We start from the raw sequence: 15375 nt of genomic DNA on the forward strand, positions 1-15375 counted from the left end.
TGTCTCTCTCCTCTCTCCCTCCTCTCTCTCTTTCCCTTTTATCTGTTCTGGTCCATGCTTTTGTTTATAGGTTCAGGGTTTTAGGTTCTAGTTTTCCTCTGTTCTCTCCCTCTCTCCTCCCCTCTCTTCTCTCTTCCCTCCCTCCTCGCTGTTATCCTCCCTCTCTTTCCCTTTTATCTGTTCTGGTCCATGCTTTTGTTTATAGGTTCAGGGTTTTAGGTTCTACTTTTTTGCTCCATTCACTTGAACTGATGAAAAACATACAGAGCTGTGAATGTCACTGTGTGCATCCACGTGTCAAATGAAAACCAATCTTTTCAGTTTTTTTTTTTAATACCTTCTTCCTGTGACTCAGATTTGCAGGTCTGAAAATTGCAGGACACGTGCAGCATTGAGGAAGAAACTATTTTACATTTCATTTCTATTTCCTCAAGGCCGTACAGGCTGATACATTCTAGAGTCCTTCATATTAGTGTTTTGAACAAGGCAACACTTTATCAGGTGAGATTTTTGTTTCATTTTCATACACCTGGAATGTAAAACCTTTTGCATATAACAAACAACGAAGTTAAATCTGTCAACTGGACAAATCTTGTAGGAGTGAAGACGTTTCGCTGCTCATCCATCCATTCTTCAGTTCTGGTCAGATTACTGGTGGCCACTGCCTTTTAAATCTAACTGAGGGGAGGGGCTAACTACACTGAAACTGTAAACAGCTATTGTCTCCAGTTTCTGCTGAACCTACCCTGTTCATCCCTTAATGACCCTGATATTGTTCTCATTTCTCATTGTTCTGGGTCTGAGGATGGAGTTGTAGATGGGGGAGAGATTATGTCTCAGGCCCCCATTTCTGTTTAAGGAAGGATTCTCTTTCCTAACAAAAATAGCTTCCTTATCTCCTCTCTCAAACCATTTCTTTTCTCTGGCTAAGATCTGAACTTCACTATCTTCAAAGGAGTGGTTAGTGGCTTTAAGATGGAGATGCATGGCGGACTGGGGTCCAGAGGAATCTCCCGCCGGTGTTGGTACATCCTCTTATGGAGCAGCTGTTTAGTTTCTCCAGTGTAACTCTCACTGCACTCTTCACTACACTGAATGGAGTAGACTACATTACTTTGTTTATGGCTCGGAGTTTTGTCCTTAGGGTGAACCAATTTTTGCCTTAAAGTGTTTGTGGGTTTGAAAAAGACAGGAATCTCATACTGTGTGAAGATTCTCTGAAGTTTTTCAGACACACCCGCAGTGTAAGGGATGGTAACACCTCTCCTTCTAGGTTCAGATTCCCTGTTGTCCTGTTTTTTAGCTCTTAGATCTATTGAAGGCCCATTTTGGATGTCCACAAGCAGAGAGGGCTTTCTCCACATGTTGCTCCTCCTTTACTTTTCCCTCTGTGTTTGTAGGCACCACTAGAGCTCTGTGGTGTAGTGTCCGGATCACTCCGAGTTTGTGCTGCAGTGGATGGTGTGAGTCAAACAGCAGGTATTGGTCCGTATGAGTAGGCTTCCTGTAAACTTCTACCTGGAGACGCCTGTCCTCTCCTATTGTTAATGCACAATATAAAAAGGCCAGTTTGTTCTCCTTGGCTTCTTCCCGTGTGAACTTGTTAGGATCCACAGCATTAATATGTGCAGCTGTCATCCACATATCGAAACCGATGTGTGGGGGACGTACCTGGAAATGAGGCCAAAGCCTCCAGTTCAAATTGTTCCATGTATAAATTAGCCGTGATAGGAGAGACAGGTGAGCCCATGGCACAGCCGTGGATTTGCTTGTAGAAGGTTCCTCTAAACTGGAAATATGTGGTATTGAGACAAATTTCCAGCAGTCTGCAGATATGGTCTGGTATCAGTTTAGTTCTCTTCTAGCTTAGTATCCTGCAGTAGCCTCCTCTTTGCTGCCTCCACCGCTACTGATGTGGGGATACAAGTGAAAAGAGAGGTCACATCAAATGAAACCATGGTCTCATCTGAATCAAATTGAAGATGCTTGATTTTGCTCACAAATTCAGCTGCGTTTTCAATATGGTGCTTCGTGTTGCCCACCAGAGGAGCCAGGATGGTCTTCAGATGTTTGGCCACATTGTATGTGATGGAATCAACACTACATACACTGGGTCTGAGAGGTACTCCTTCTTTGTGGATCTTAGGGAGGCCATAGATACAAGGAATGGAATCACCAGGATAGAGTCTGTAATACAGCTGTCTATCAATGGCTTCCTCCTTCTCCAGCTTCTGCAAGCAGTCTATGATTTTCTTCCTGTACCCACTGGTAGGGTCTCGTTTCAGCAGTTCATAGGTGGCGGTGTCACTGAGGAGGCTGTTCACTTTAGCCTCGTAATCAGCTGAGTTCAGGATCAGGGTGCATCTCCCTTTGTCAGCTGGCAAAATGTTGATGCTGTGGTCCTTTTCTAGTGCAGTGAGAGCCTTCCTTTCCTCTGATGTTATGTTGGAGGGAGGAGGTTTGGCGCTGCTCAGTGCGGCTGTTACTTTCAGTCTCAGGTCACCAGCTTCTGCCTCTGTAAGCTTATTGTTTCTAATGGCTGTTTCTGCTGCTGTAATGTAGTCCACTGTGGGGATCTGATTGGAAGTTACAGAGAAGTTCAGTCCTTTGGAAAGTACCTCTCTCTCTGACTGGGTACGGTCACGGTCTGACAAATTCTTCACCCAGTATTCCCTGTTTCCAGGATGGCTGAGTCCATCCCTTTTCCTCCTGTCGCTCTGATTCCTTTGTTCCTGTAGTAGCCTAAACGTCCTAATGTGCCGTTCCTTGGTTTCCTCATGTCGTTTCAACTGCCCTATGGCTATGAAATTGTAGATCCTCTGAGCTATTTCTTCTGGGACTAAGGTGGCTATTCTGCTTTTAAGCTTTCTATTTTAGACTTCAAGTTATCAATAAGAAAAAGCAGACGGCTGATTCTGACGCTGAGTTAAGCTGGCTGCTCTCTGCCCTGGTTCAGGCGCTTTCTTCTGTAATACCTTGGCTATGGATCAGACCTGGACGACTGAGGGTCTACACAGAGATCTTTTGCATATAACTTTTCTTGCTTGCTTTGCCCTGTGGAAACTTTGCTGCTTGGCTGAAAATGTTCCACAGTATGGCATTAAAAAGGGGGTGTTAGGTAAAAAAAGATTTGGAGCTTTCTACCATATTATAACGTTGTTCCCTGATTAAAAACATGCCTGAAGAGGTTTTAGATGTCATTTATGCTTGTTTGAGTAATTTAGTGATCCCACCATATGGTTAGCTGTAAGATTCTGTACAAGGCTCCACCCACAAGCCTACGTCACCCATGCTCCCACGTGACAATTTTCCATAAATATACAAAAACATGATACAAAACTGTACACAGCAACTTGACAAACCTGATGTGATGTGCAGTAGTTTCATTAGTGAGATGCAGCTGATTGTGTTTGTGATAGCGCTCTGAAGGGGGAGTGACTTAGCGTGGAGAACAAAGGAAGGGGGAGGGACTCATAAAACATGTTAATATACCAGTGGATATAGCATTTTCAAAACAATAAAAGGTAACATGGTTATCTAAATATGTACTTCCTGGTTCTAGTCAGGATCTGAGCAGCAGCCATTAAAAATATCACCAAAAGTATTCAAACCAAATTGTATCAAGGTGCACCACAGTGGAATAAAACCAAGAAGTGATCTGTTTCAAAACAAGACCTGCCCCTGATTTGAGACCTGTCATTACAATAAACTCCTATTATTAAGTTTCACATGACGCAAGAACATTCCACAGGCCAATAAGATTTCATACAGATGGAAGTAGCTACAATGAATATCACTAAAGGGCCCATATTACACTATTTTCTGACCTTGTGATGTCATGTGATAATACAGGAAGTGCCCACTGTGTTTTTAAACTCCATACACCTTCACTAGAATCTTTCGGATGATTTCAGCTCTGGAGTTGCCCATCTCTACTGAACAAAAGGTGAAAGGCAAATAATAATAATAATAAAATGTTACTCGAACATGTGTGAGGGAAACAAAACACAACTCCAGGTCTGTTTTTGAGGAGATAAAAACATTATAACATCACTTCTAGAATCTGAGATCGTCCAATTACCGTAGCTCGCGCACTCCGTCGGCTCTGTGCGGTTTCCAGGGGAGAGCGGGACGTCCTTAGGAGCAGATGTGAGTGACTCTGCTCCAGTCGGGACATTGGTGTGGGAGCCCGGTATGACCTGCTCTGAAAAAAAAACTATGAACTTTCTTTCTCTTATCTATTTTTAATGAGAACAGCATGGGGCCCTCTGCTGGCACCGTCACCTCACAGCATCACACCTTTGTGTCACATACGGGCCGTACTGTACGAGGTAGAGGTAAGAAATACTGTACTATTATCTTTATTTTTACTATTAAAGGTCCTATATTACGCAAACGTGAGTCTTGTGCGATTTAAGCCATGTTAAAATGCTGTTACCTCCGCAAAAACATAGCTGTAGTTGTGTTTTGTTTCATTATTTTTAGTCTGTGTACATCGCCAAACCTCAAAATGCTCTGTTCCACCTTGTGATGTCATAAAGTGGTAGTGTTGGTTTCTGTTTGAGAGAAGAACGTCACATCTGCTAACGTAATAGTGTGTGAGGGCTGTTGTTGTGTCCTTAGGCAAGACACTGCACTGGCTATAGTACGAATATGGGGTTCAGATTGGTAGCCTCGCTTCTGTCAATCTGTCCCAGGGCAGCTGTGGCTTCAATAGTAGCACTTGCCATCACTTAGTATACAGTGAATGGATAATGCATACAAAATTTTACTTTACTTTACAACTTTGGGCATCTGGACTGTTTAAGAAAAAAGCCTTTTTATTATTTTTTTCCTGCTGTTATTTCGTCTACTTCAGATAAACACCCTGTAAAACACGCAGCATGTTTTAAAAGCAACTAAAGCAGCCTATGCTTTTTATTAGAGGCTTTATTGGATTAGAAGCACAAAGTGACAGCCAGGTGTGAGGCCCGATTCTACGCACGGTTTAGGATGAGAACTATGTGGAAGCAACTATCCACGGCAGTGTGTTGTGTCATGGAATGAAGTGACAGTGGTTGGAGTTACTACTACTAATATTACTATTACTACTACTCCTGCTGATACTATTACTGCAGCTGCTGCAACTACTACTACCACTATGACTACAGCTACTACTACTACTGTGACTACAGCTACTACTACTACTACTGTGACTACAGCTACTATTACTACTATGACTTCAGCTACTACTACTATTACTGTTACAACTACTGGTGCTGCTACTACTACAACTACTACAACTACTAATGCTGCTGCAACTACTGCTATTCAGCTACTACTACTGCTACTTCTTCTACTACTACTATTACTGCTTCTGGTGCTGCTACTACTACTACTACTACTACTATGACTTTAGCTACTACTACTACTACTACTACTATTACTACCGTTACTACTACTGTTACTACTATGACTTCAGCTACTACTACTCCCGCTACTTCTACTACTACTACTATTACTATTACAGGTCTCTAACAGATCAACCTTCCCATTTTCTCACCTAAGTTTCTCTAAAATCTCTGTGCACTTTTTAACTCGTCCCATTGGAAATCAGCTTATATAGATTTCCGGGTTACTAACGAACCCTAAATGATCAAGAACGACCAGGAAGTGAGGGGGATTGCGGGTGAAACGAGGTCATCTTGTTTATTTGGCACTGGGCGGCGGCCATATTGGATCTCCATGGGTCACAGGGGACGTTTGCTAATGCCTTTTTAGCGTGACGTACTTAGAGTTGTCTTTTTCAGACGCAGCACTGGAAACAGAGCCGCGTGGAGGGTCCCTGGTGTGAGCTTGTCTCGTGAGAGCGGAAATAACAATAAAGGAATCAATTAAAATCGATGAGAGACATGAGGGACGTCTCAGCCGCTTTTGTCCTAGAATCGCTGTTACCGCCCCCTGTCTGTTTCTTTTTGCTACTGAGCCGCTTACCTGATTATCAATGACTCCACAGCATGACAAACAAAAGTAGAAGAACAACAGTTACGTGATTGATCGCTTTAAAGGTGCATAATGTGACTTTTTCATCCCTATGGAGATGTCATTGCTTTCTTTTCCTGTAATGTTCCGCAATACATCATTAAACTATCTCCAACAAAGCGGAGTTGTTATGCAAAATCGACTTTTCAATAAGAAAAACTACTGTACACTGAAATGAAGTAAATACTGCAGAAGTTTAATGACTTACTGTGAAATTGCTTTCCAGATGAAGTAATTAAATCGTCATGGATACGAGCAGGTGGTGTACGCTACAAGAAAAATTACACAATGTACCTTTTAATGCCCAGAGGGTGGCTTGGCTTTTGTAAATAACCGATGCTGGTAAATTTTGAATCCAGAGCGGCTGATGGGCCCTGAGCTCTGCCAATGTTTTGGGCCCAATATTGATGAGTTTTACCAAATCACATGGAATGAAATGACCGTTTACTCACTTGTACCGAGGAAGTGCAAGAAATACTGTGGATGTGGCAATGACTTTTAACATCCTGCAAACTTATTAGAGCTTTTAGACCTAGTTAGACTTTTGGAGCTGATTGCTAATTCTTATGGTGCACTATGTAACAGGTTTAATGCTATACCATGGAACATGCATAATGCTACATGGAGACCATAGACTGTATAAAGAAATGGATTGAGCAAGTATGACGTCACTCGTAGCGTCCAGCTCCAGAATTTGGAGGTCCAAGTTCCATATTTGGAATTCTGACCACGAGTATCATAGCAACCAAAGAGCCACGAGTATCATAGCAACCAAAGAGCCAATCCAGGGCGAGGTTGTTGAAGGTAACACCCTTTGCTAAGTGCCCGCTCCGTGCTAAATCAGCAATGTGGGCGCTTAGCAATGCTGTCACTCAAACTTGTTGCTAACTCTAGGAAAGAAGGCGCCTGATGTGTCTGTTATTAATGTTCATATCTTGATTAATGGACAAAATAGTGAAATAAAAACACCAGGATCATATAGAGTGGGTTAATACAAACATTTTTAAGACCAAAATGATGAGTCTGACAGCAGCGGTTACAGAGAGAGGGGCGACAGGTTTTCAATAGAAAGTGAATTGGAGCCAGAGTCAATGAAGCTGGAAAAGCGCCCGTGCTCATTTTCTGTGTGGAAATGTTTTTGGCTAGCAGGTTAGCTATGTGCATATATATATATATATATATATATATATATATATATATACATATATATATATATATATATATATATATACACATATATATATATATATATACACATATATATATATATACATACACATATATATATATATATATATATATATATATATATATACACACATATATATATATATATATATATATATATATATATATACACATATATATATATATATATGTGTATATATATGTATGTATGTGTGTCTTTGATAGAGACAAAAAGGTAGCAGTACCTTCAGCAGAAAAGTTACACAGTGCACTTTAAAAATACATATACTGTTTCAATCAGAAGATACATTTCATTGTTGTTAGCTAATGTTTTATAGTCGCAGTTGCCTTGAGACATTCTAATAGAAACGTGTTTGCCTTTCCAATCACGCATTATTTCATACACAGATGTATTCACAGGTTTCAGAATGATTAAGAATTTGGACTGTTGCCATAGCGATTAAAAACTCAAACTAAATACTGTATCGTTTGGATGGAAAAAGTCCTCAAGATAAAGCCCATAAAATGCCACTCCTCGCCCTCGCTCTGACCTGGCATCTTGGTACTGCCCCTCCCTCCCGCCTCATTTGAACTCACTCAGAAAAATGGGGTTTGATTCCTGTTTGGTCCAAAGTGCTCCGCTGGCATCGAACACGGATCCATACACGAGGAACGCATCGAAATGGGACGCAAACAACTCTCCAGACAGCGGCTCAGAGCGACGTGAAATATGGTCCAGGCTCTGTCACTGAAGGATAACTGAAGATCTGGACATTGGCACAAGTGCTGTGTAAAGGCAACAGGATCAGCGAGATGGATGGTTTGGACGGGTTTGAAAAGTGCTTGTGTCTCGATGTTCAGAATTTGCATCTGTAGAGCAAATTCTTCGACAAGATGTTATTTGACCTTAAACAATACTGTATATATCCTCTTAAAGTCCTTCCAACTCTGGTCATTATAGGCGCGGTATTCTGACAGACATTGACTGAGAAAATTGCAAGTCACTCAAAGCGCTTTATCAAGGAACTACTCGCACATACTTTCATGTATACAGACACTGGAGGTGGGTAAAGTGTCTTGCCCAAGAGCACAATAGGTAAAGTGTCTTGCCCAAGGACACACAGACGGCATTCATCTGTGGGAGCTGGAATCACACCGCCAATCTGACTGGTGTTTATGTTGATAGTGGGACTTGGATCGCCAACCTTCGAATCAGTGGACAAACGCTCTACCAACTGAGCCACGGAGCTGAGCTAGGAAAACACTTTTGATTTTCCATCGGTTTCATTTCATACACGTTTAATTCTAACTACGCAGGTGTTCACTTAGGGCATTTTACAAGTCTTATTTTGGTCAAATTCTCCAATATTTAAGAGGTACTTTTTGTGGTAGAGGGTGCACCACATTGTCTCTTGTCTCCACAACGACATTACTGTTCCATATTATTGCATTAAATTTATCAAAAACAGGTGAAGTTACAGGCAGATCTGTGGAGAGGCGCCCCAGCACAGAAACAATGCTTATACATGATAACATGCACTGTATAATCAAAAACATCCTTCATCCTCAGACCCAAAGCAAACAAAGAAAACAAAGTGAACAATAGAGCTAGCCAGTGAGCCCATTATGGCTGAAACTGTAAACAATAGATGTTTACAAATTAAGTGTAGTTAGCTCCTCCCTTCAGACAGATATAAGGCAGCGTCCGCCAGTAATCTGACCAGAACTGAAGAAGCGGCTTGGACGAGCAGCGAAACATCGTCATTCCTTAAAACTTTTTGTCCACTCGACAGATTTATCTTTGGCTTTTACTATTCCAGGTAAAGCGATAACAAGCAAGCGGTTGACATTTCATCAGAAAAGTTACACAGTGCACATTTAAACTTGGGCCAAGAGATGGATTCTGTTACTAAGATAGATAAGTAATCCCTCAGTGGGTCAAGTCTGATCCATAGCAAAAGAGAAATAAAATCTGTCAACTGGACCAAAGGTTGTACGAGTGAAGACGTTTCGCTGCTCAACCAAGCTGCTTCTTCAGTTCTGGTCAGATTAAAGCAAAAAGCAAAACAAAGCGAACAAAGAAAACAATAGGGCTAGCCAGGATGCTAATAGGTGTGAAATCACTCATTGGGGGCTTGAATGACTGTGCTAAGTAGGACTCAGGCACAGTGCACACTTAGGGTAGCACCATATTTAATTCAGTTCAATTCATTCTTATTCCGGACTCATGGTCCATTTTTTAAAACAGATAAGGACAGTGACAATACAAACAGTAAACATTTAAGTTAAGTTTTAAAAAGAACCGTAGCAGTGTCTCCACATCTTGCACTGATAGCGTATTGCATTTAATCTTATGTTTGTGAGTGACATTATTATTTCATTTTCTGACTGATTCAGCCTTCAAATAAAAGTGTATATTAAAGTTCTTAGTACAGCTTGCAACGTATCCACTTGTGCATTGAAAAACATGGCACTTGTCCATCGCGGCCTCCTCAAGAGCACCCGTAAGGCGTCATTATTAGCCTTTGGAGACTGTTTCTTTTTTGTAATCCAGAGTCCAGAGGTGGGCAGTGTATAGTGATGTACAATATGATTTAAACAACATCCGCTTTACATCATCAGAACATGAAACAAATTTGAACATAAGAGTATTAGCTTGCGCGTACAACATCTTGCAATAGACCTAGCCCACAAACAAACTGTACGCAATAGGGTTTTTAGTTTCAGACAGATATAAGGCAGTGTCGAGCAGAAATCTGACCAGAACTGAAGAAGCGGCTTAGATGAGCAGCGAAACGTCTTCACTCCTACAACGTTTTGTCCAGTTGACAGATTGTATTTCTCTTTTGCTCCGTTTCTAATGTTGATGCGGGGAAAAAACAGAGCACCCCCACACGAAACAGCACACCCACTCCACACAGAAACGCTCTATAAGATTTGTCCCCATTTGTGAACCGGTGTTTTACAGTAAAGAGAGCGAGAGCCGGGGAGAATGTGCCAGACTCAGAGCTCCTATGTGATTCACTTTGACTCTGTGTAACTCTGTGTACCTGTGTGTGAGTGAATGTCCTGGTGTGACTGCTGCAGAGCCAGTCCCAAATGAGAAAGACATCAGGTTATATAGTCCACAACTCTGCAAAGATATGACTAACAAACTGCAAAAACAACAGGGAGAGACAGCATAAGTGTGTGTGTATGTGTGTGTTAAGAGAGGCACAGAAAGCATCTAAAATATAAGCTTTAAAGGTGCAGTGTGTTACTTCCTGGCTGGACGCTGGAGGGTACGCCACCTGTTTGTTTCCATAGAGATGCTATTGTTTTTCAAGAACATTAAAGCATTAAAGGTCCTAACTTTTTTGAGCTTTATGCGCTGTTATAATGTTGTTACCTCCTCAAAAACATACCTGGAGTTGTGTTTTTGTTTCATTCACACATGCTTGAGCTCTGTTCCACCTTGTGATGTCATGAAGTGGTAGTTTTCAAGTTAACATCTACATTTTAACTTTAAGGTTCAGTAGAGATTGGGAATTCCAGATCTGAAATCATCCAAATGATTCTAGTCAAGGTGTGTGGAGTTTAAAAATACAGTGTAGCACTTCCTGTATTACCACATGATGACATCACAAGGTGGAACACAGTGTTTTCCGCTTGAGATAAGTTCACTCTACTGTTTATATGCAGGGTTTGTGTGTTAAACATGTGCGAATGAAACAAAACACAACTCCGAGTATCTTTGTGATGAGGAAACGACATTATAACAGATCAGAAAATGGTGTAATACGGGGCCTTTAAATTTTATAAACTTGACCTCCGTGTGGCCCCGGGTTCTGAGCTTGTTTGTGTCGTCCGTCTGCGGGATTAAGCAGTCGATCCACGTTCGGTCGCGCTCGTAATATCTGCAGTTTATCATTTTGAGTAGTAATAGTATAGCGGTAAAAGTACTAGCAAATATTTTTTTCCTTTTCTCCGTTCGGTTCCTCTCCTGCTATTGAACAGCCGGGCTCGTTCTCTGGCCTCCTGCCTCAGACCTGTGGCGGCGAGGAGGCTGTGGGTCTAATTAAAGTCCAGCTCTGTGAAGTATGTGTCGTTTAGGAGGATCTATACCTCTGTGTGTGAGAGCAGCTCTTTAGTCCCACTCTCATTCACTCAAACTGCATTAAAGGCGCCGTTAACCCCCCCCCGCACCATCTGAGCATCTGAGCTGAACCGGGCCCGCTCAAGACCAGATCAACATTCAACTCTCAGATTGTGCTTTGTTAGGACTTTTTAGATCTGCTTTCACTTGTCGCAGCAGTTTTCAGACACAATATTTCTGCTTGAGTAATTCTTGGTAATGCTGCTGTATTACTCTTAATTAAGTAACATATTGTACAGTGTAAGAGTACTCTTAATTGAGTAAAAGTTTTGATTCCTCTTCCCACTGTGACTAAGTTTATGTTGACAATAGTAGTGGTGCTTATCTTAAAACATAATGATCCACTGGTTATGGGGTGACTCAGTTGGTAGAGCATTCGTCCACTGACCTGAAGTTTGGCGGATCGAATCCCGCACTCGACATAAACATCATTAACCACAGATGAACGCTGTTGTTGTGTCCTTGAACAAGACACTTAACCCCCAATTGTCTCTGTACACAGGTGTATGAATGTGTGTGAGACCATTTACCAAAGATTTTTCAACCTTATTTCAGAAGTTGCTGTGGGCGCCGCCATTGTCTTTTGGGTTGTATTACACTGCCTGGCCAAAAAAAAAGTCGCCATCAAAAAAAAAAAAGGTCACACACTCTAATATTTCGTTGTTCCGCCTTTAGCTTTGATTACGTCACACATTCGCTGTGGCATTGTTTCGATTTCGCTTCTGCAATGTCACAAGATTTAATTTCATCCAGTGTTGCAGTCATTCTTGACCAAGATCTCACATTGTTGATGGTTGAGTCTGACGCTGCACAAAGCTTCTCCAGCACATCCCAAAGATTCTCAATGGGGTTAAGGTCTGGACTCTGTGGTGGACAATCCATGTGTGAAAATGACGTCTCATGCTCCTGATCCACTCTGTCACAATTTGAGCCTGATGAATCCTGGCATTGTCATCTTAGAATATGCCCGTGCCATCAGGGAAGAACAAATCCACTGATGGAATAACCTGGTCATTCAGTATATTCAGGTGTCAGCTGACCTCATTCTTTGAGCACAGACTGTTGCTGAACCTCGACCTGACCAACTGCAGCAACCACAACATATTTGCTTAGTTAAATCCAGGTGGTGACTTTTTTTTTTTGGCCAGGTAGTGTATTTTGCATGAGTCTGCCCATTTCCTATACGCACTACAGAGCTGTTTAGCTTCCCAGACAATCGGTGCATTACTGTCTTGTTGTTGCACTGAACATTTGACACAAATCAAGCTACTGTATGTAATATTTTAGTGTCAAAACCTTTCCCAAATTCACCATAGAAAGGAACGGGATTCCTACATAAACGGAAGTGTCACCCCAAAGCAAGCATGGTTTAGTGGGATTTACGGAAAAAGTGGGTGGACTGAATAGGGTCTATGTAGGAGACACAAGCACAATATGTCTTCTTTAAACCTTTCTTTGTCCAAGGAGACAAGCATGTGACAGCACCAGACCCAGTTACTAATGAGATCTATGGAGAGGAGACTCCGGTCACAGTAAGAATCCATGTTGTGTCAGAGTGTTTTCTTTAGCAATAAGACACCAGTAGTATATAAGTTAATGCTATACTGTGGAACATTCCAGACACGGCAATAACAGAAGCAGAACATATTTTATTTATCATTAGCCTGTTGGTTTTTTCCAGCATCTTTTACTCTTTCTCTTGAGGTGAATTGTCGTGCCCATACACACAGCAGTAGCATGATTTTATCTGGGATTGGAACCAGCAACCCTTTCCAACAAATGCTTAAATTACTGTCACCCCCTCCATTTGTTTCATTTTTAGGTTTCAGTTTTCATCACTTGCTTTTGTAGCCTGGCGTAACCTCACCTGACACAGCACCACCATCTTACATAATGGGTCAAAACGCTACGAGGCAACAATATGGCTCCAGACGTGTGTGAGCTCAGGTGAGGAGGAGGAGGGGGGAGAGGAGCAGAGAGAGGAGCAGGAGGGGGAGGAGTGGGGGAAGAGGAGAGGGAGGAGAAGGAGGAGGGGGAGGAGGGAAAGGAGGAGTAGGGGGAAGAGGAGGAGGAGCAGAGGGAGGAGCAGGAGGAGGTGAAAGAAGAGGAGGAGGAGAGGGTAGGAGGAGAAGGAGGTCGGGGGTTGGGAGGGGGAAGAGGAGGAGGCAGGAGAGGGACAGGAGGAGGAGGAGGAAAAGGGGGAGGAGGGGGGCAGGAAGAGAGAGGAGGAGGATAAGGAGAAGGAGGGGGAGAGGAAGAAGAGGAGGGGAAAGGGGAAGAGGAGAAGAATGAAGAGGACAAGGAGGAGGACAAAGAGGAGGAATGGGAGGAGGAGCAGAGAGGAGCAGGAGGAGGCGAAAGAAGAATGAAGAGGAGGAGGAGGAGAAGAAGGTCGAGGGTTAGGAGGGAGAAGAGGAGGAGGCAGGGCAGGAGGAGGAAGAGGAAAAGGGGGAGGAGGGGAAAAGAAGAGGAGGAGGAGGTAGAGGGGGAAGAGGAGGAAGGAGAGGGGCAGGAGGAGGAAAAGGATAAGAAAGAGGAGGGAGAGAGGAGAGGAGGAGGATGAGAAACGTGCAGAGGAGGAGGGGGAGGAGGTTTTGAGCGATGTGATTGGTCATTAGGTGAACAGGGGGTCAGCGGTGGACCCTGGAGTGAGGACAGGAGCTGCACCTGCCTGCACCTGTCAGAGAGGATCAGTGTCTGAGGTCACTGAACCAATGGAGTGAAAAGAACTGAAAAACACACAGGCAGCAAACGCAACACGCACACGACCACAGAGCCCTATGTTCTGCGTCTGGGTGGATTTCCTCTGGTCCGCTCCAGTTTACCAGCCCAAAACATGCGCAAACGGTACGATCCTGCAGCAAAGGTCACGAGATGGTCCCTCACTGCTCCTGACGAGGTGCTCCGGTGGCTTTGAAGGGATGGGTCAAATGCAGAGGACAAATTAATAAAGTACCTTCACCCTAAGTGCATCACAGTAGGCGAAAACGGGGGTTGATCAACAAAATGGCGTCTTGAAAATAAACGATCACTCAACTTCGGGCGAGTAAATGGTGACGGGAACCAACTATAACATGGGTAAAAGTTCTGAAAAGTCCATTTTGCAGAATAGGTTTGATTTAATGCCAAACTGAGTAACATTTCAAGCTAGTTGGCAATAAATTTTCCATGCAATTGATGATGCTATTTTTCTTTAAAGGTGCATTGTGTAAATTTTCACCAATTACATCAGTTAGACTCTTTTTTTTTTTCAAATCCAGCTTGCATTTTACGTCAATAAAACATTTCTCAGATAAAAAAAGTATACAATGTGATGCATGAATTCAAGCTGTTACTGCCATAAATGTTCTTATTTTTTGTATAAGCATGGGTGACGTAGGCTTGTGGGCGGAGCCTTGTACAGAATCTTACCGCGAAACGCACGGAGGGTTTAAGTAGGGCCCGGGAGAGATCACTAAATTACTGAAACATGCATGGATGACATCTTTAGGTATGTTTTTGATGAAGAGACAATATTCCAACATGGTAGAAAGCTCAAAAAACATCTCAATCCAATGAATTCAAACTGTCACTGCCATAAATGTAAATACCACACATGACTCCACATTACTCAAACGCGATTTGGAGTTCGAAATAAGCAAATATAATAAAACAGATTCTCATGTTGAACTATCTATTGGTGGAGTCGCGCTGGAGTGAGCAAAGTAGTACAAGTCTCTCTGGAGGAACACTCTGTTATTGAAAATCTAGCCCCAGTTTTGTGAGCGTTTATCTAATGTAATCTGCTTCCTGATGAAATGTGGGTTCAGACAGTGTGTTAAGTGGACACGGTTTTAAAGATAAGTGCATGGACGTTTGAGTAAGTTTATGTAATTCGAAATAAGGGCTTGCATGTGAGCCCAGATAGTCCGGGTGTAGAACTGGTTTGGTCCTGTTCTAGTCCTGGTTTCGTCCTGTTGTGGAATAGATTTTGTTCCAGATTTAAGTCCCAATTTGCACCCAGTTTTAATATGATGATTTCCATATATAAC

The 15375-nt window shown here is 42.5% G+C and overlaps 1 pseudogene; it reads right to left on the reverse strand.

Moving 5' to 3' along the window:
* Positions 1–807: 807 nt before the first annotated feature.
* Positions 808–15375, reverse strand: part of LOC117374728 (uncharacterized) — a 32179-nt pseudogene continuing 17611 nt past the window's right edge.

This window comes from Periophthalmus magnuspinnatus, chromosome 8, assembly GCF_009829125.3.
Source record: "Periophthalmus magnuspinnatus isolate fPerMag1 chromosome 8, fPerMag1.2.pri, whole genome shotgun sequence".
NCBI lineage: Eukaryota > Metazoa > Chordata > Actinopteri > Gobiiformes > Gobiidae > Periophthalmus > Periophthalmus magnuspinnatus.